Source organism: Vombatus ursinus, unplaced genomic scaffold (genome assembly GCF_900497805.2).
Source record: "Vombatus ursinus unplaced genomic scaffold, bare-nosed wombat genome assembly UNPS02015012.1, whole genome shotgun sequence".
Taxonomy (NCBI): Eukaryota; Metazoa; Chordata; class Mammalia; order Diprotodontia; family Vombatidae; genus Vombatus; species Vombatus ursinus.
Genome location: NW_020954790.1, coordinates 1,509,034 through 1,530,036, shown reverse-complemented (window position 1 = coordinate 1,530,036; position 21,003 = coordinate 1,509,034). Strand labels below are relative to the sequence as shown.

Sequence of the window (21,003 nt, the reverse complement as noted above, 5' to 3'; positions counted from 1 at the left end):
TCTTTGTTAGAAGGGACGGTTTGCCCATTGGGGGAGGCATTGGTACAACCATTTGGTAAAATAAAAGATGGTCCAGATGTATAGTCGAAGGGGGTCCTGATAAAAGCCCTCCTGGCACCAGCTGGATGACTGGGGAAAGGACATGAGCCTGAGGCCACAATCAGGGACAGCCTTGGGAGGACCAGCCCCAGGTGGGTCGGTAGTCTTGGGCTGTTGCCAGGAGGGCAGGGCAGAATGTGTGGCAGGCAGGCGTGGGGTGAGGGCAGGGAGATCAGCCTCCAGGCCCCGGGTGCCCCTTGTCCTGGGCTCATCTGTCACATGGGCTCATAATGGTAAAGTGCTGAGCCTGGACAGTGCCTAACACATAGTTGGTGCTTAATAAATGTTCCCTTCCCCCATCAAACACAGGAGCAACTGAGGCTGCAGAGACTGACCAGCACCTCCCTTCCTGGTCCAAAGAAAGTGACTGATGGCCAAGCCCTGGGTCACCAGCAATTGAGGAAGCTCCCGGGAAGGCCACCAGGATCTCTGGCCTCCAAGGGGCCCTCATCAGCATTCCCTTGCAAGCCTGACCCTTCCCCTTGCCCCATCCTTTCAGCCTCTTTGCCTACTCCTCTGGCAGGTTCAATCTAAAGCCTGCCTCCTCCAGGAAGCCCAGCTCTGAGGGAAGGGAGCCAGGGATCCCCCCAGAACTTTGGGCTGCCCAGGCCTGGCCAGCCCCTGCTGACCAATGCGGTCCGTGGACTCCACAGAGGGAAAGGGACTGGCTGGGGTCAGACCCACACATCTGTAGCCTGGGCTGGAAGGCTCTGGAGAGGCCAGCGAGAGTCAGGATTTGAACTCGGTCCTCAGTCTCCTGCTCTTTCATAGGGACAGGTTGAACTCAGTGTCCACTGAGGGCCCTTTGGTCTCAGACTGCCATCATTGCTTGAAGGCGTAGTTCTCCCCTGGCCCCCCAACCTTGGGACTTCTCTGCTGTCTCCCTCACACACTTCCCCCTCTTCACCTTCCTTTTGTGTGTGTTGTCTCAGATTGGAAGCTCCCTGAGGGCAGGGATTGTCTTTATTTTTTTTGAATTTGTGTCTACAGTACAGAACAGTGCTTGGCACACCGTGGGTCCTTAATAAATGTTTGTTGACCATCAGCTGTTGGCTTGGAGACAGCTCCAGAGCCTAACTCTGGCTTGAGGGCCCTGTTCCTTGAGGAGGGACCACCACCCAGAGCAGGAAAGCCCAAAAGACACAGTGGGAAATTGAGGTCTGGAGAGGTAGAGGAAGCCACAGTCAGTGGCACAGGCAAGGCTGAAGGCTGGGCCCTGGGAAGGCTTCCCTCACTCCTATGGAGACCATACCCCCACTTTGCCCTGACTCCTACCCTCAGATAGCTACCACCTGGCACTGAGAAGCCTGAGGCCTCAGGAATCCCACAAATTTTGCCTCTTAAGAATGTTCTGGAAAGCCAAGGGGCAGTGGGAAGTAGGGGAGCTCCAACAGCAGGCTGGACTCACTGCCCTGGAGGTAGTGGGCATCACAAGAATGGATACCACCCAGGAGAGGGATTGGCCCGGGGTGGGGGAGGGGAGGACTACCCACTAGGTGGGGGCAGAGCTGCCACCCTGTAAGGACATTGGGTACAGATAAGAAAGCACACGATGCCAAGCACACCGCTCCAAGCGGATGGCCGGGGGACAGGCTGAGGTAGTTGGGAAGATTCAGATCAACAGCACCCCAGAGCAAGAAGACAGGAGGTAGTTGGGGTGAGGCAGGGTCAGCAGAGGGGAACTGAGGCAACAGGGATGGGGGACCCCCAGCTGGAGGGGTTTGGGGCAGGGGAGAAGCCTCCCCACTGTGAAGGCAGCATGGGGGACCCGCAGCTGCTGCCTTCCTGCCTGGCCAGTGCTAAGAGGAGCCCCGAGGCAGGAAAGGACCTGGGCTCAGTCAGTTCTGAACTTCCGTGAAGCCTCTGGCAAATCACTGTCCTCTGGGCCTCAGGGGTCAAGGGAAGGCAGTGGGCAGAAGCCTCTGGCACACAGACCTTGCGTCTGGGGCGGGATGTCTAGCTGTGCAGTCTTCTGGTGAGCCCCAGGGGAGCGGGATGCTTGGCAAGGTGTGGGGTCCACCACTGGCACTTGGGAGGACAGGCTGCTGCCCCCAAGCATCCTTTGGAGTTGGCTACAGGGGGAGGTTTCTTAGATGCTGGAGCACTGTTTGGGACCTCTGAGACCACTCACTAGGCAGGCCAAACAGCTGCCAACTTGACAGCCTCCCACACAGTTGGGCCCAGCACTCTACAGGTTGGACTAGAGGCTGCCAGGAGCCCCTCTGGCCCTGAGATGACCACAGGGTAAGGCTACCTGGCAGACTGGACAAAATCCTGGGACTAAATCCAAGATTGAGAGAAAGAAAGGCCCCTGCCCATCACAACAAGTACAGCTGCCGGTGCCCTTCTGCCCAGGGAAGATGGCTCCACCAGTTGGGGCGTCCAAATGGAGCAGCAAGACCCTCACTACCATGACTAGGGATGGGGAGACATTGAGGAAAACGGCTCTGACCCAGAGCAGAGTGAAGACAGCCAAGACAAACTGAAAACGAGGTCCTATGATCAAGCCGGGCTAGATGAGGAAACGCGCCTAACTTCTTCCTTGGCAGTGGTGGGGGGCTATGGGTGAGGAACACTATATACAAACCATCAGCCTTGGACGATGAACGTGCCTGAGCCACAGCCAGGGAGCACCACAGTGCCCAGAGCCACCAGTCCTAGCACCCCACAGACCCGAGTTCATATTTGACGTCAGACGTTTAACCAGCTGCGTGAACCCTGGACCACACCTGCTTCAGTTACCTGGCTAGCATCCTTGTCCTTTGTCCTTTGTTTTCAAAGAGGACCGAAGACCTCACAGGGTGAGGTCTTGACTTGCCCCTAAATTGGATTTAATTTAATTCAGGCGCATTGGGTGAAGTCATTGGTGCACTCTCCTCCAGAGTCATCAAGGTCCGGTGGCGAGACAAGAGTCAAGCTGACTAGCTGTAGCCCAGGAGGCAGTGGGTGACCTTGGCGCCTTCCATGCCTGACCAAGCTCTGAGCGCTCCGCTAAGCTCCTCCTTCGGCCGCCTTCACGGCCGTCGGACAGATGGTTCTCTTCTGCCCGTTCTGCCAGGGGAAGTCTTCACATCCCTCTACCTCCCCAGCAGATCTGAGGCCTGTGGGTTATCTTCAGCCTGGTTTAGCCCATCTGTCAGCTTCTTGGAGCCACAGGTGAGAGTTGGGCGAGAGGTGATCACCAAAGGTCACCCCAGACATCTCATACACTCTAACCCTAAATTTGTTTCCTCATCTATAAAATGGAGATCAATAAAAGCACCTACCTCCCAGGGCTGTTGAGAGGTTCAAATGAGCTATGTGTAACGCACTAGAGAAAGGCCAGCTCTTTTCACTACCAATCTTTTCCCCTCTGTCTTTTTCACTCTTTGCTCCAAGGGATGGCTCTCTTGGGAAGGGAGGGGAAGGGATACCTTTGGAAAGGAAGGTGAAGTGGAATTTTCCAAAGAACTTTACAGAAGATGGGAGTCAGGCAAGAATGGAGGATGAATAAATATGAAAATATGGCAATGCTATGTACAAATAATGACTCCTTTTCTGTCAACTGGACGCCACAAACCGTAAGTCCAGCAGACCTCTCCAACTCGACATACCAGAACAGAACTTACTATCTTCCCCTCTAAAAACTCCCCCACTCCTACCTTCCCTCTTACTGTGGAGGCCAATGCCATCCTCCCAGGCCCTCAGGCTCCCTGCCTTGGGGTCATCCTGGACTCCTCACTCTCTCACCCTCATATCCAATATGGTGCCAAGGCCTGTGGATTTCCCCTCTGCACCATCTCTTGTCAATTTCTTTCTTTTCTTCTTGCAGCATCTCTAGTCAATTTCACTTCAACATCTGTCTTAGATTTCATCTCTACAGCATCTCTCTAATATGCCTTCTTCCCTCTGACCCTACCCCCACCCTGATGCAGACCCTCATCACTTCGTATCTGGACTACTACAATAGTCTCTCCCCACTCCAGTCCATCTTCTATGCAGCAGTCCAGATGATCTCGCTGAAATGCAGCAGTTCTAGACACTTCAGGGGCTTTCCCCTTCCCTTTGGGATGGAATGCAGACTCCTGACTTAATGGCATTTAAAGTCCTTCCTCACCTGGCCCTTTCCTACCTTTCCACACATATTTCTCTAACCCTCCCACCATCTCCCTTCCAACCAAACTGGCCTTCCTGATGTTCTGGTCTCCAGAATGTAATCTCTTCCATGTCTGAAACTCCATTTGGGGCCTGCCCAGTGGTTGACACCTCTCTCACCACCATCTGAGTCGCTTGGCAAAGACTATTTCCTCAGTCAGGTCCAGAGGCAGAGCAGTGGGGGGAGGGGGAGGGGTTGGCTGGGGTTGTCTGGCTCTAGCTCCGTTCTCTGCATCCCCACTCCCCAGCTTGCTGCTATGGGCAAGAGGGGCTGGAAGCAGACCCTTACCCAAAAAGCCTTCTCTGTCTGCCCTTCCTCTAACTCTGAGCTGCCATGGATATGACAAAGTGGCAGGGGGTAGGGGGGAAGGGGGCTGAGCCACCCAGCTCCTGCTAGAGTGTCTCAACTACTCAGAGATAGATCCAGCTCTCTTTCTCCACACTGCACTTCCTGCCAAAACTGCAAACTGATCTTGTCCTCCCACATCCAGAAGCCCAGAGATGCCGAATACCGTCCCTGAAGTTGCACAGCAATGGAGGGGAGGGGTGCAAAAGGGCTGCTAAGGATCTTCTCTTGGAAAAGTTCCACAAAATCAAAGAGCTTCTCCCCTCCGTGGAGCACTTCTCCTATAGGATGCCATACCTATTCAGGGGATCCCCAGGATCCAAGGGAGGAGAGTTCTAAGCAGGGGGTGGGAACCAACCAGGTCAGCTAAAGGGACCTCCTCCCTTTGTAGATGAGGAGGAGGGTCAGGCAGGCCGTAAGCGTCCAAGGCAGGATTTAAAAGCAGATCCTACCAGGGAAGGCTTCAAGGAAGCTAAGGATTCATTCCCAGGGAAAGAGAGCGAGGACACTCTGTGCCTGGACTCAACTCCAGGGGTGCTGGGGCTGTGATACAGATCTGGTCGGCACCTGCATGCAGGCGATGATTAAAATAATGAGAACTAAGTGACATCACCATGAGAACAGTCTGGGGTGAGGGTGGGGGTGCACCTGGATTGGGCAAGACTGGAAAAAGATCTAGCCAAGAAGTTAGAGAAGGAATGGTCAGAGAAATAGGAGGAGAGCCAGGAGCTGGACAAGGACAAACAGAGAAAAAGAGGAGCGAGAAGAGAGCTGGGTCATTCAAGCCCAGACAGAACAGAAGCACTGGCCACTGCCTAGAGATCAAGAAGGGCCCAGGAGAGGCCCAAGGATTCACTGACCACAAAGGGGACTGACTGGGAGAGAGCCTGGCCCCACTGTAGGACCTGAGCTCAAGCCCAGCTTTATGCTGTGGGGGCAGGAAGCACAGGAAGGTGCTTCCTGTGGGAGGGTGGGAAGGTCCACTGGGTGCTTCCCCTGGAGCACAGGTGGGCGGGGGAGCTGTGCCAGGCAGCACCCCGGTGCCCCTAATTACCCCTCATTAGAACTTGGAACATGCCGTCCATGAGTAAGGAGCCAGCAGAGCCTATGCCTACGCTAGCTGGGCAGCCCAAGTTTCTCACTGGTGCCAGGCTGGGGGCCCCAGATTTGCACTACCTCTCCAGCAGCCCAAACTCCTGCCAAAGCCTTCTGTGTCTTTACTGTGCTCCTGCCTCCTCACTAAGTGCCCCCCAAACTCCTCACTGACCGGGCCCCCCCCCCCCCCCCCGGGCCCCCCCCCCCCTCACTGAGCCCCCATTCCTCACTGAGCCCCCACCCCCCTCACTGAGCCCCCATTCCTGACTGAGCCCCCATCCCCCTCACTGAGCCCCCATCCCTCACTGAGTCCCCAGTCCCCCTCACTGAGTCCCCATGCCCCTGACTGAGTTCCCACCCTCAGTTAGAGAAACTGAACACATCAGCCAGAAGACAAGCCTCAGATGTGAGGGGGAATAGACAGGAGAGTTAGGGGAGAATCTGAAGGAGCTTTCATGAGGAGGAGGGACTGGCCTTGGTCTTGTTTGGCCCCAGCAGGCAGAGCCAGGAGCTCCAAAGGGAGGAATCTAGTTGGGCCTCCCAAAATGGAGTGAGCTGCCTGGGCTGGGGATGGGCTCCCCTTCACTGGAGCCATGCGCTGCGGACATGTGGGTTCTTGTAGGTTTGGGGGCTGGGTGGCCCCATTCACTCAGGCTCCTTGTACCTCTGATGTTCTGGGATTCCATCATTCCCTGCCCATAGACTCTCTGGAACGTGATTTCAGCCCTCTCAGACCAGGACTGGAGGACACCCAGAAGGTCCCAGAAAGAAAGAGCTAGCCATGCTTTTCTCTCCACCTCACGTACGCACAGCTTCCTCCTTACTTCTCCTCCCCTGGCAATCTGGGAAACTCTGATGTTTGCCTGAAACTGCACCAAGAACGTGGGCAATGCCCTAAATGCTCCATCCAGTGGGCTTGTCAGCCCCTCTCCTCCTGGCCTCTCTGCTGCTGTCCCTCATCTCCTCCTCTAAGACACTCTCTCCTCTCTGGATTGCTGTGACTCTGCTCTCTCCTGGTTCTCTCCCTGCCCGTTGGACTGCCCCCTTGGAAATCCCGTTTTCTGGATCTTTATCTAAGTAACTCCTGCTAACCATGGGTGTTGCCCAAGGCTTTGTCCTGGGTCACCTTCTATATTCTCTCTCCACTCTCTTCCCTGGCTATTTCATCCACTCTCATGGATTCAGTTTTCAGCTCTTTGCTGAGGACACCAAGGTCCAAATATGAAGCTCCAGTCTTTGCCCAGAGCTCCAATTCCATATCACCAGCTGCCCATTAGACACCTCAAACTGGGTGTCCTTGGTCCCCAAAACTCAACAGGTCTAAAACAAAACTCATGATCTTCGCCCCCCCATCCCTGTTCCTCTCCTGAGTTCCCTATTACCAGGAGAACACTATCTTCCCAGTCGCATAGCCTCACAGCCTTCACTCTGAGTGAGCCTCTAGGGGGCGCTGCAATGGATAGTTTTGGGCTTGGAGCCAGGAAGACCTGACCTGCCCTGTGCAAGTTACTTAGGAAGTTTTCCTGCCTCAATTTTCTCAACTGTAGGAACAGGGATCATAATACAGCAGTGTTAGTTATCATTAGCACCATTCCCATCTCCATATCTAATCCAGTGCCATGTCACACGACTCACGTCCATCTCCTCCTCTCCTCTCCCAGGGTCCCGCCCACATCAGGTCCTAATTACCTCCATCCTGGAGCAGGTTTCCCCAATTCCAATCTCTCCTTACCCCTCCCAGCCAGCCTCCCCATGGATAGTGCTGCTAAAACGCAGATCTGACCTCTGCCCCAAGGATGCCCAATCTCCTCTGTTTGGCAGCAAAGCCATCTATAAGCCCTCTCTCTTACCTCCCCAGGCTGGTTACACATTACTTCTTTCACACATGTCTCCACATTTCAGGAAAATGGGCCTCCTTGATGGTTCCCCTACAAAGCCCTGTCTCCCACCTCCCGACCACTTCCCGGGCAAGGGCCCCTCCCATGGCAGGAGTGCTCTGCTTCCTCCTCACCTCTGCCTCCCAGAACCCCTCATTCAGGCTCAGCTCCTGCCCCGCCCGCCAGAGGTCCTTGCGGCCTCACCGTCCTTAGTGCCCACCCCCATTTATACCTATCCCTTGCCAACTGTCTCCTCCCCAAAGGAAAGACTCTCACCGTCCTCAAGGCTGGGTCAAGCGACTTAAGTATCTTTTGGATTGGAAGGATTGTTCAACTGGGCAGGGGGCCTCCAGATGGGGAGGGGGCCGCACGGGTAGTTTGCTTAGGCTTTGGAAAGGCTTTTGACTGAGTTACTCCTACTGGATTCAGCACCAGCTGGAAAGCCAGACTCCAGGAGTCTCTGCTAATGAAGGTCTCCAGGGGGTGTTCCAGTGTCTGGGCTGTTTAACTCACTGATGAGAGACTTGGACAAGAGCCCAGAGGTCACTTCCTCCCAGGCTCAGTTTGCCGGAATCCTCCCTCGGCCCCCAGCTAGCAGAGCCTTCCACTCGGAGATCTTTCCAAGGAGCTTCTTGATGATAGGGCCGTGTTTGTGCCTTCAGAGCTTAGCACAGTGCCAGGCACACAGTTTAGTAAATGCTCAGGGACCGATTGACTAGATGACAGCCAGGGTGGAAAAGGCTCTTGACAGGCTGGAACCATGGGCTGAGTCTCAGAGATTGATGTCAGCCCCATGGTTGTGTCTGAACAAATCAGCTCCCTAAGGATCAGACAGGAGAGGCAAGGAGAGGCACCAGGTGTTCGGAAGATGATCTGGAGATCTGGGTGAAGTGTCGGCTTCCAGGACATCAGGCTGACTGTCCTCAGCCCTGGTCAGCCTTCCTCTGGGAGCAGTGTTTGGTCATTAAAGAGCTGGCCACACCCCCTTCATCACTGGGCATGATCCCAGGGCCCCCTGGAAAGTGAGTGGCACCTAGCAGGGGCTTAATGAATGCTTGGGGTGACTAATCACAGGAACTAAAGGAGGTGTTTCTGAGGTCCATCCCACCTTGAAGGATCTGGGCTAGAAGCCGCCAGGGGCCTGAAGACCGTGTGGCCCAGTGGGAGCCATTGAAAAATATTTTGGCAGATGAGTTAGGGGCAGGGAAAGGCATTAACTCCAAGTGACCCATTAACACCTACGCAAGGGTGTGAAAGTCCCTGTGCATCGCCCTCAGGAGCAGGGAAGGAGGGCAGAGGGCACTAGCCTCCCCAAAGGCTGGTTCAGTCTCCCCCTCCCCCCTCCCTCCCCAATCAGACTCTGACCATTAGTTTAGGGCTTTGACTTGAGTTGATTCTCCCGGAGCCTGAGGGCAGAGGTGGGGGTGGGGGAGAGACAAAGTCTAGCCAACAGCACATTCTCAGGCCAGGACAGAATCTCCAAGCACTGGCCCCTGGCACTGACCCCAGAACCCTGCCACTACCCACAGACAGACCTTGACCATGGCCCAGTCCCTGCCCCTTCTCCTCTCTGGGCAGCTTCAGTTTTCCCATCTGTTCCACTCATCCCTCAGCCTCTTCCAGCTTCCCGTCCCCAACCCCTCACTTTCCTCCTTCACAGGCTGGGCTGCAGGGCTGGCCAAATCAGCTTCTTTTCTCCTTGAACAGGGCCCTTGTCTTCCCTCCCACCAGTCAAACTTAAGCCAACTCCAACCCTGGGTTACCTCCCCACGGTCAACCTTCACTATTTCTACTCCTGTGCTGCTCAACAGTTTTAGAGGAAGTCAGGCCATCTAGCTGGTCTGATGGGCCCTCACTGTATCCCAGCAGCCCCAAGGCTTTTGGACAACAGTGTCAAGACTTACCCTGTGCAATCTGGCTTCTTAGGCAGCTCAAAGGTTACTGTTCTCCCCAAGGTTACTGCTGATGAGCTCTGAGCTGATAACACTACAGCCCCTTCCCAGGCCTCATTCTGCTGCCTTCTCTGTGGATTTTAGCACCATCATCAACTTCCTTCACCCTTCCCCCACTTCCTCCCAGAGGCTATGGCCTCACAGGCCCTCCTGGCCACTGCTCCTTCCTGGTTATGCTCCTTCCTCTCTGACTGCTCCTTCTCAGTCTCCTTTGCCTTCTCGCCTTCTTGCTCTGGCTTCCTCAGTGTGGGAGCTCCTTCCCCTTCCCTGGTGACCTCCTCCTCAGCCGCCATGAGCTCACTTGTCTTTTCTATGCCCCAGACTCCTTGTCTGGACTTGGTCTCTCACCTGCACTCCAACCCCACATTGCCAACTGTCTGCTGGAGAGCTCCCTGTCCTTGGAGGTCCCAGCAGCATCTCAGACTCCCTACTCATTCTATTGAACCAGCACTCATTAGGCACCTAGCATAAGCCAGGTACTAGTGGAAGAGATGGGGATATACAAAGCAAAAAAAAAAAAAAAAACAAAAACAAAAACAAAAACAAAAAACAGTCCCTACCCTGCCCAAACTTGCTCCCACTTCTGTCTAAAATACCACCATCCTCTCCTTGAAATCTCAATCCCAGCTAGATGGTGCAGCGGATAGACTGCTGGATCTGTAGTAAGAAAGACAGTTCAGATTTGTCCCCAACACTTACTAGTTGGGTATCTTCACTTTCACTGGCTCAGTTTCCTCATCTGTGAGCATCAAATAAAAGTGTTTGCCTTAAAGTGCTTAGCACACCACCTGGCACATAATAGGTACTTAATAAACACTTGTTCCCTCCCTCCCCATCCAGTTGGATTTGCTATTATGCTATCAGAGAAAGCAGAAACAAAAATTTGCAATATCAAGAGAAACAGAGAATGTTGTGTTTAACCCATAGAAATTAACTAGTATCAATTCTAAATGGAAGTGAAACAGATGGAATTGCATCCAATAAAAGGAAAAAATGAATTGCAAAAAAGATAATAATGCAATAACTGTTGGAGACTTTAATGTTCCTCTCTCAGAGCTGGACAAATTGAACAGAAAGTTAAATGAAAAGAAAATGTAGAGCTAAACAAACATTGGAAAAGCTAGAAATCAATGACCTTTGACAGAAGCCTGGATCATACAACCAATGAGATAGTGTACTAGACATTTTCTCCTATCCCCATGACTTCTCAAACCTGTCCATGACAGAAATTATGCACCAAAGATAAAACTACTTCAGTTGTCTCTAGGGTCTAGGATACCCAGAATATAAAAGGTGGTCAAAAAAAAAAGAGTCCATGCTCACTCAGCACCCCTTGAACCACCACCCACCACCCTACCTGCAGCAAGATTGCACTACCCCAGCCAGGGACCAACAATAAAAACCAACAAAACGCCCTGGCCCCCTTCCCTCTTTTCAGGGCTGTGGACAGTCAGGCTTCAGACTAGGCAGAATTCTGTGTTGCAAAAGATCTCACAGGCGAGTAAAAGAACTGGGGAAAAGAGCAGGTTGTAGAGCTCAAGCCCCCCACCCACCACCAGAGATTCAAAGACCTAAATTATAAAAGTCAAGGGAATACCACCAGTTCAGCAGGCTCTGACCTGCCAGTGCTGGGCCAGAAAACTGAGGAACAGAGCAAGCAAGGCAGGCACCGATATTCGGGAGGGGGGAGGGGAAGAGTCTATGCAACACCCCACCAAGCCTGAGGAAAAGCCCAGCACCCAGCTGGGGCCAGTTTTGACCACCCAAAAGTCAGTTGGGACAAAGATCTGTGAATTGCCCAGCACGGGAGGAGGTTGAAACACTTTGAGATCCAGCCCACAAGGAAACCACCATCAGAGGGGAGAGAGTCAAGAAGTGAGCAAAAGGAGAAAATAAGATGGGGGGAGAGTAATGAAATTACCAAAGATCTCAGGAAGAAGAAATCTCAAAGACTTTGAATACCAATCAGCAGATAAATCAACAGAGAAAACATTAACAGCAGAAGGAAATGTGGCCTCCAGTTCTGGTGAACAAGTTCATTGGTGGTGCTTAGTTGTTCAATCATATCTGCCTCTTCTTGACTCCATGGACCATAGCACACCAGGCCTTTCTATTCTCCATAATCTTCCCATAGTCTGTCCAAGTTTATGTTCATTGTTTCTGTGATACTATCTATCTCATTCTCTGCCATCCCCTTCTCATTTTGCCTTCAATCTTTCCCAACTTTTCCAATGAGTCCCATCTTCTCATTATGTGGCCAAAGTATTTAAGCTTCTGCTTCAGTATTTGACCTTCCAGTGAACAGCCGGAATTAATTTCTTTAAATATTGACTGATTTGACCTCTTTGCTATCCAAGGGACTCTCATAAGCTTTCTGCAGCACCACAATTTAAAAATATCAATTCTGCAGCACTCAACTTTCCTTACAATCCAACTCTCACAGCCATACATTTCTACTGAAAACAACAACAACAACAACATAGGTTTGATTACGTGGACCTTTGTCAGCAAGGTGATGTCTTTGCTTTTTAGTATGCTGTCCAGATTTGCCATAGTTTTCCTTCCAAGGAACAAGCATCTTATAACTTCATAGCTCCAATCACCATCTGCAGCCCAAGAATATAAAATATAACTCTCTTCCATTTCTCCTCCCCCTATTTGCCAGGAAGTGATAGGACCAATTGCCAAGATCTTAGTTTTTTTTTTATTTAAAGTTTTGAGTTCCAAGTTCTAGCCTTTCCTCCTTCCCCTCTCCCCTCCCTAAGATGATAAGCAATCAGATATAGTTTATACATGTGCAATTATGCAAAACATTTCCATATTAGTCATTTTGTATAAGAATACTCAAAAGAAAAAAATGAATGAAAGAAAGTGGAAAATAGCATGCTTCAGTCTGTATTCAATCAATATCAGTTCTTTCTCCAAAGGTGGGTAGTATGGCCTTTGGGATTGTCTTGGATCATTGTATTGCTGAGAATAGCTAAGTCATTCACAGTTCTTCATCAAACAATATCACTGTTACTATGAACAATATTCTCTTGGTTCTGTTCACTTCACTTTGCATCAGTTCATGTAAGTCTTTCTAAGTTTTTCAGAAATCATCCTGCTTGTCATTTATTTCATTACAGTTATATACCACAGTTTGTTCAACCATTACCCAATTGATGGGTATCTCTTTGATTTCCAATTCTTAGCCACCACAAGAAGAACTACTATAAATATTTTTTTGTACAAATAGGTCCTTTCCCCTTTTTTATCTTAAACTTTTTATATTAAGCTTCAAGCTAGTTTTTACATTCTTCTCTTTCACTTTCACCCTCATCAAAAGGCTTCTTAATTCTTCTTCCCTTTCTGCCATCAGAGTGGTACCATCTGCATATCTAAGATTGTTGATACTTCTCCCAGGAACCTTAATTTCAACTTTTTGATTCATCCAGACTGGCACTTTGCATGATGTACTCTGCATATAAGTTAAATAAATAATGTGACAATGGACAGCCTTGTCATACTCCTTTTCCAATCTTAAGCCAATCAGTTGTTCTATGTTTAGTTCTAATTGTTGCTTCTCAACCTGCGTACAAGGTCCTCAGGAGGCAAATAAGATGATTTCCCATCTCTTTGAGGACTTGCCACATTTTGTTGGGATCCACACAGTCAAAGGCTTTAGTGGAGTCACTAAAGCAAAAATAAATGTTTTTCTGGAATTCCCTTGTTTTCTCCATAACCCATCAAATGTTGGCAATTTGGTCTCTAGTTCCTCTACCTCTTTGAAAACCAGCCTGCTCTTCTGGTAATTCTTGGTTCACATATTGCTAAAGCCTAGCTGCAGAATCTTATGCATCACCTTGGTGGTGTGTGAAATGACTGTAATTGTTCAGTAATTTGAATATTACTTGGCATTGCCCTTTTATTTTTGGCCTAGGCAATCAGGGTTAAGTGACTTGCCTAGGGTCACACAGCTAGTAAGTCTCAAGTGTCTGAGGCTGGATTTGAACTCAGGTCCTCCTGACTCCAGGGCCAGTGCTCTATCCATTGTGCCACCTAGCTGTCCTCATTGCCCTTCTTTAGGACTAGGACAGCAACAGATCTTTTCCAATCCAGTGGCCACTCCTGAGTTTTCCAAATTTGCTGGCATATTGACAGCAACACTTTAACAGCCTTATCTTTTAGGGTTTAGAATAGCTCACCTGGAATTCTATCACCTCCACCAGTCTTGTTGTTAGCAATGTTTCCTAAGGCCACCTGACTTCATTCTCCAGGATGTCTGGTTCTAGATGAGGAACTGCACCATTGTGGTTACTGGGGATGTCAAAATCTTTCTTGTATGGTTCTTTTGTATATCCTTGCCACCTCTTCTTAATCTCTTCTGCTTCTGTTAAGTCCCTACCATTCTTGTTCCTGGAGACGGGCAAAGGTGGAGATCAGATGGAGACAATGGCGAGGATCTGTGACTGAGCCATCCTGCCTGCAGCTGAATCGAGGTTTTTTGTGGGACTACATTACAAAAGGAGAGAGTACGTGGAAGGGGGGACACAGGCAGGTGGATGGAGGGGGTGTAATGTCTCTGGGTCGAAACAAGGGCTAGCAATAAGGGTGATCCCTGTGGTGTCTCAGGAAGAGATAAGCCTCCAAGGGAATGGGTCAGGAGGAGAAAATCATGGAGGGGTGCTTTGGCGGTAGGAAGGGGTTCTACTAATGAATTCTCCTGTGTATAAAAAGATATTCTGTGAAGAGAGATAAGGATCTTGGGTTAGGGGTGGTCAGAGGAATTTGGTGCTTGAAAATTCTACTTGGAAGGAGATGGAGGCTGGAACTCCTGGAGGCAACTTGTACCTGGGGGAGTGCCAGGTCATGGACCCAGGGAGGAGATCTTAAGGCAAATCAGGAAAAAAGGTAACCACGTATAGGTCAGTGGTGGATTGAATAATCTGGAAATGCAGGAGGGGAAAGAGAGTTCTACCATGGGGCAATGTCTCTGCACTTGCAGGAACTGGCATTGTTCTGGGAGTGAGGGACAATAGAAAAGGGGAATCTGTGGGCAAGCTCTACAAGTCAGTGGCAGAAACTGCCTAGAGATGAGAGCCTAGAATGAAGACCGTGGAAGCTCTGATTTTATGAAGAATATAGAGACTAGGTAATTATAGTGGTCATGAATCAGAGAATGAGGGTCTAGAATAGAAAGAAAGGAAAAAAGGACACATAATAAAGAAAGTGAGAGAAATACTCTCTGGAAAGAGGAACAAAAATGAAATTTTAAAAACTAATGAACAGAATTAGTTGAAGAGGAGGAGAAGGAGGAGGAACCTATTAACTGAGAGGAAAAATAGGGGAAGAATTAAATAACCAGATAAAACCAGGAAGGAAAAAGGAACTAATAAGCAAAACTCCAAAGGAAAAGAGATTAAAAAATGAGAGGGGGAAATTAGAGGTGAAGGAAGGAGAGTAAGTAGGAATAAGGCCATCATAAAAAAGATGAAGCTAAGGGAATTGAAAAAACAGTAGTGTTAGTAGCAATCATAATTTGAAAATCAACATTAGAAAAAATGGAGGAAAACACAAATTCTTTTAATGTAAATGGTTTAAACAATACAAAGAAAAAATATAATAGATTAACTAAGAAAACAAAACCATACAATCTGTTGCTTACAAGAAACACATTTAAAAACAAAGGCATGCGCAAAATAAAACTGAGATGATAGGGGGGAAAAACTTACTATGTATCAAGTGAATCCAAAAAATTGCAATCATGCTATCTGGCAAAGCAAAAACAAACATTAAAAAAATAAAAAGGGGTAAGCAAGAGAACTGTATTATGCCAAAAGGAACCACAGACAACAAACTAATATCAGCAATAAATTTCTTTAATCCAAATGCCTTACCATCCAAATTCATAAATGAAACATTAACTGAGCTGCAAGAAGACATAAATAGTAATGCAAAAATGACAGGAGACTTCAATAGCCCTCTCTCAGTTTTGGATAAGTCTAACAGAAAGAGAAACAAAAGGGAAAATATGGAACTGAATGAATTGCTGGAAAAACTAGAGTTAAAAAACTTGTGGTATCTTCTAACTAGAGTTAAATAATTTACAGCATCTTCTAAATGATAGCAAGAGAATATACATATTTCTAAGGACCACATAGAACATTTTTAAAACTGACTATGTTTTATGTCAGAGAGATATTGCAAACGAATGTAAAAAGGCAGAATAATAAGTATATCCTTTACAGACTATATTGTAATAAAAATAGCCATTGGTTCCGGGACCACAAACAAATGACACAGAGACGAATGGGAACTTAATAATGAAATCTTAAATAATGAGTGAGTCAAAGAACAAATCATAGAAACAATGAAAAATTATGTGAAAGAAAATTATAATGATGAAACAGCATGACAAAATTTCTGGGATGCAGCTAAAGTAGTCCTCAGGGGAAAAATTCATATCCCTACAAACACACATTAATGAAATAGAAAAAAGAGAGGATTGATGAACTGAATATTCATTTTTAAGAATTAGAAAGACAAAACATAAATATAAAATAAGCTCAAAATAGCAGATATTAAAAATGTGGAGAAGAAATAGGTAAATTGGAAACAAAAATCATAGAAATGATAAAACTAAAAGGTGGTTATTTGAAAAGATTAACAAAATTGACAAACCTTTAGCTAATCTGGTTAAAAAGAATAGAACAGAAGACAAATCAACAAAATAGCAAATGAGCAATGTAAAATCATAACAAAACCAGAAGAAATAGACTAATCAGAATAATCAGTTACCTGCTAATGAAGCTGAAAACATAAAAGAAATAGAAAAATACATTCAAAAATATAAAATACCCATACTATCAGAAGACCAAATAGAGGTCTTAAAAAACACAATCTGAGGGAAGGAAATAGACCTAGCTGCAAAGGAGAAAAAAAAATCTCCTGGTCCTGATGAACACAGGAGAATTTCATCAAACTTTTCCTTTTTTGGAGGCAATTGGCTTTAAGTGATTGCCCAGGGTCACAGAACTAGTAAGTGTTGGAGGCTGAATTTGAACTTAGGTCCTCCTGACTCCAGGACCTGTGTTCTATCCACTGCACCACCTAGCTGCTCCTTTTATCAAATTTTTAAAGTACCAACAGTACACAAATTATTCTCAAAAATTGAGAAAACAAATCACCCTGCCAGACTCCTTTAATGAGACAAATACAGTCCTAATACCTAAATCAGAGAAGAGGAAAACATAGAAGGAAAACTATAGGCCAATAAAATTAGTGACAAAATTTTAAACAAAATTCTATCAGGTAGACTACAGAAATTTAATCAAGAAATTATTCATTATGACTGAATGGAATTTATATCAAGGATGTAAGGATGGTTCAACATTATGAAAATAATCAGCATAATTAACCATATTAAATATAAAAACATCCAAAACCAGATGATTAACAATATTGAAGAAAAATCCTTTAACAAAGTATAGCACTATTTTTATGCTAAAAACCCTGCAAAGTATAGACATAGAGAGACCTTTTTTAATATCACAAAAAGCACCTATCTAAACACAAAAGCAAGCATCATATGCCATGGGAATACACTAGAATCTTTTCCAATAAATATAGGAGTAAGCAAGAATGTCCACTGTTCCTACTATTATTTGATGTACATATCAAATATATATACAAATTCATATACAAGTCACTTAACCTATCTCTCAGTTTTCTCAACTGTAAAATGGGGATAACAGCATCTACTTCATAGGATTGATGTAAGGATCAATTAGATATTATTTGTAAAAATTGCTTAGCAGAGTAATTGGCACATAGTAGGTGCTATATAAATGCTTATTCCCTTCTCCTTTTGGAAATGCTAGCAACAACAATAAGATAAGAGAAAGAAATTAAAGACATAAAGATAGGCAAAGGGGAGATAAAATTATCCCTATTTGCTGATGATATGATGGTTTACTTAGAAAATCTGAGGAAATTAGCAAAGATACTGAGACAATGACTTCAGCAAAGTTGCAGACTACAAAACAAACCCTCAAAAATCAACAATATTTCTTTTTTTTTTAAACAGCATTTCTACATGATAACAAAACATAAGAAGCAATAATAGAAAGGGAAGTTTCATTCCAAATAATGACAAAACACAAAATATCCAGGCATCAACCTCCCAAAACACATGAAAGACTTGTATAGATTGAACTACAAAATGTTCCTTAAAGAAATAAAGAACAACTTAAATAACTGGAGGAATATTCAGTGCTCATGACTAGGCTGTGCCAACATAATAAAAGTGACAAAATTATCTAAATTAATTTATACTTTTAATCCAATACCAATCAAATTATTAAGGAAATACTTTACAGAACTTGATAAAATAATAACAAAATTCATTTGGAAAAACAAAAGATCTAGGACATAAAGGAAAATGATGAAAAGAAGTAGGGATAAAGAGGGAATAGCACTTGCAGAATTCAAACTCTGTTATAAAGCAGCAGCCATCAAAACCATCTGAAATTGTTGAAAGAATAGAGAGATAGATCAGTGGAATAGATGGGACAAGGGAGGTTCAGAAACAATAGAACTCACTAACCCAGCCTTTGATAAAATGGAAAGCATAAATCACCTAGAAAAAAATCCTTATTTGTCAAAAACTGCTGGAAAAACTGGGAAACAGCCTGGCAGAAATGAGGCTTTGACCAGCATTTTATATACTACACTCCTCAATACATTCTAAGTGGTTATGTGATCTTAATACTAACGGTCATGCTACAAAAAAATTAGAATAGAAAGAGATCATGCACTTCTCCCAACTATGAGTAAGAGATATATTCCTAACCAAACAAAAGATAGAGGCAATTACAAAAGACAAAATAAATACCTTTGGTTACTTGAAACTGAAAAGCTTCTGCACAGATAGCATTAATGCAACTAGGACATGAAGAGAAGTGGTCAAATGGGGGGAAAAGTCTTTGTGCCAGATTTCCCAAGAAAGAAAGGGGATTAAAGAACTTAAAATGCAATGTATAATTCCAGTATTCAACTACACCCCTATATATGGTTGGGAATCCTTCCTCATTACAGCTCCAGGCTTCCCTCAGTCATGACCACATTTGGAGTTTTCTTGGCCAAGAATCTGGAGTGGTTTGCCATTTCCTTCTGCAGCTCATTTTACAGATGAGGAAACTGAGGCAAACAGGGTGACGTGACTTGTCCAGGGTCACACAGCTAGTAAGTGTCTGAGGCTGGATTTGAACTCAGGAAGATGAGTCTTTCTGACTTCAGGCCCAACACTCTATCCACTGCAGTGCCCCCTAGCAGCCACTTGATTGAACAATAGCGTCCCCTAAGACCTGGATCAGGCACCTCCATCTCCTCTCTGAAGTCTTTTCCTGGATGCCACTTCTTTCCAGAAACCCAATACTCTGACTCAGGAGGAAAAGCAGGCTCATTGATCACTCCTCCACTCCCACAGAGCCTCAGCAACCTCTTCTCCTTTGCGGTTCTTTCCCTCTTGATACATTCTGCTCCCATCCTCTTTGGATCCTGGTCCTCATGTCATTCTGCCTCTGTCTTCCTCCCCAACCTGCAGTTTCCATGCTGATATCCCCTCCAACATCGTTCTCACCTTTGCACTGTACGTGACACTATACCTGATGTGTAATAAATATTTACTGACTGACTCATGATCTAGGACCTGCGCCTTCCTTCCAGTCCAGCCATGTCCCGGGAGGGTCCTCAATCTTGTCATCGCCCACAAATACTACATATCTGTATGGCCTAACAGACCTATCTGACCACAGCTTCTGGTCTATCCAGCTTTCCTTCTGTCTCACCCCTCCTAAACCCATCCTCACCACAGCTTCTGGTCCCTCCACCCCTCTCTCCTTTGTCAGCACTTCTGAACTTAGATGAACAATCACCCAATGGTACCACTGGGTCCACTAAAGACATGTGAGGTCTTACCTGCAATGGGCCCTCCATGCTGCCTGTTGCTTGCTTGACTCTCACAGCCTTGTTCTAAGTTTCATCTTTTTTTTTCCTCAAATCACTAACACTACCCTTTCCATCCCCTCTGAGTACAAGACCTCACTTCATCCTTTTGTAAGGGTAAGGCTTCCATCACCACCTGGATTACTGTAATCGGGGTAAGAGCACGAGGGAAGAACTGTCTGTGCCAGTCTAGGGGTTGGTCAGCCCAACAATGGAGGGACCTCAGTTAGGAAAGAGTGAAGACAAGCCATTCTATCAGTATCAGAAGGCAACACTGGGGTGGGGACAGGGGAGAGTAAGTCCAGAGAAGGGTGTTATATTCTCCCACTCCCCATTATTGACCTTGTTATTTATGGAGAGATCCTGGACCAGTAGGAGACAATTCAGCCAGGAGCAAAGAGACATGTGGAGGACAAACATGAATACAAGAGATAGTGCTTCAAAGAGTGTGCCCCTTCATGGTGGAAAGGAGGCCATGGCTGAGCAGGTTGTGGTGTATGAATGTGATGGGAGTACTGTTGTGCTGTAGGAAATAATGAGCAGACAGACTTCAGAAAAGCCTGGAAAGACTTGTATGGACTGATGCTGAGTGAAGTAAGCAGAACCAGGGGAACATTGTACACAGTAATAGCAACGTTATATGGTGACCAACTTTGATACACTTATCCCTTCTCAGCAATGCAAGGATCTAAGACATCTCCAAAAGTCTCATGATGGAAAATGCTATCCACAACCAGAAAAAGAGCTATGGAGTCTGAACGCAGATCGAAGCATACTATTTGCTCTTTTTTTTCCTTCTGTTTTGTTTTGTTTCTTCTTTCTTGTGGTTCCTCCTATTGGTTCTAATTCTTCCTTAGAACATGAGTAATGTGAAAATAAGTTTCATAGGAATGTATAGGTATAGCCTATATTAGATTGCACACCACCTTGGGGAGGGAGGTAGGGAGGGAGGGGGAGAAAAATTTAAAACTCAAAAACTTATGGAAATGATTGTTGATAAATCAAAATAAATTTTAAAAAAAGGAAAGGAGGCCATGGGCTCAGGAAGAAGCACATTCTGAATGATCCAACCAGCAGAGAGCTCCACCTAAGGGGAACTACTCAACGACTCCAGTCAGAGAAATGACTTCCAGTAGCAGGAATTATATGTTACCTGGTGACAATGTATATACCACATGTGAGCCTTACTACCATCATACTTTGGTGCTGACCACGTGGGTTGACTTTAGGATTGACTTTCCATGGATGCAACATGTATTTGTAAGAGAGTGCTCCCTACACTTTAGGGGAGGGGGAGGATGTTGTATACTAACTATTCCTACTATACCATCTTTGTAATGCCTTTGCTAAAATCTAATTGTCTACTGACTAGAAAGTGTGGCTAGAAAGCACACACCAGTGGGGGCTCATGAACTAGTGCTGGGAATGAAGTGCCACAGGGTTATTCCTAGACTCCTGAGAGTAAGCACACACACACACACACACACACACACACACACACACACACACACAC

The 21,003-nt window shown here is 46.6% G+C and overlaps 1 protein-coding gene across 3 annotated transcripts in view; it reads right to left on the bottom strand.

The window, feature by feature from the left end:
• The window catches only part of LOC114030772 (glutathione hydrolase 1 proenzyme-like), a 46,707-nt gene that overhangs the window by 21,811 nt on the left and 3,893 nt on the right, over positions 1-21,003 (bottom strand). For 2 of the 3 annotated variants that reach the window (XM_027845663.1, XM_027845661.1), the window contains exon 1: positions 9,456-9,600. The exons of the other annotated variant lie outside the window; for it this stretch is intronic. The gene's annotated coding sequence lies outside the window, so the exon portion shown is untranslated. Of the gene's footprint in view, positions 1-9,455; positions 9,601-21,003 lie in introns of those variants that run through there. 3 annotated transcript variants of the gene reach the window in all.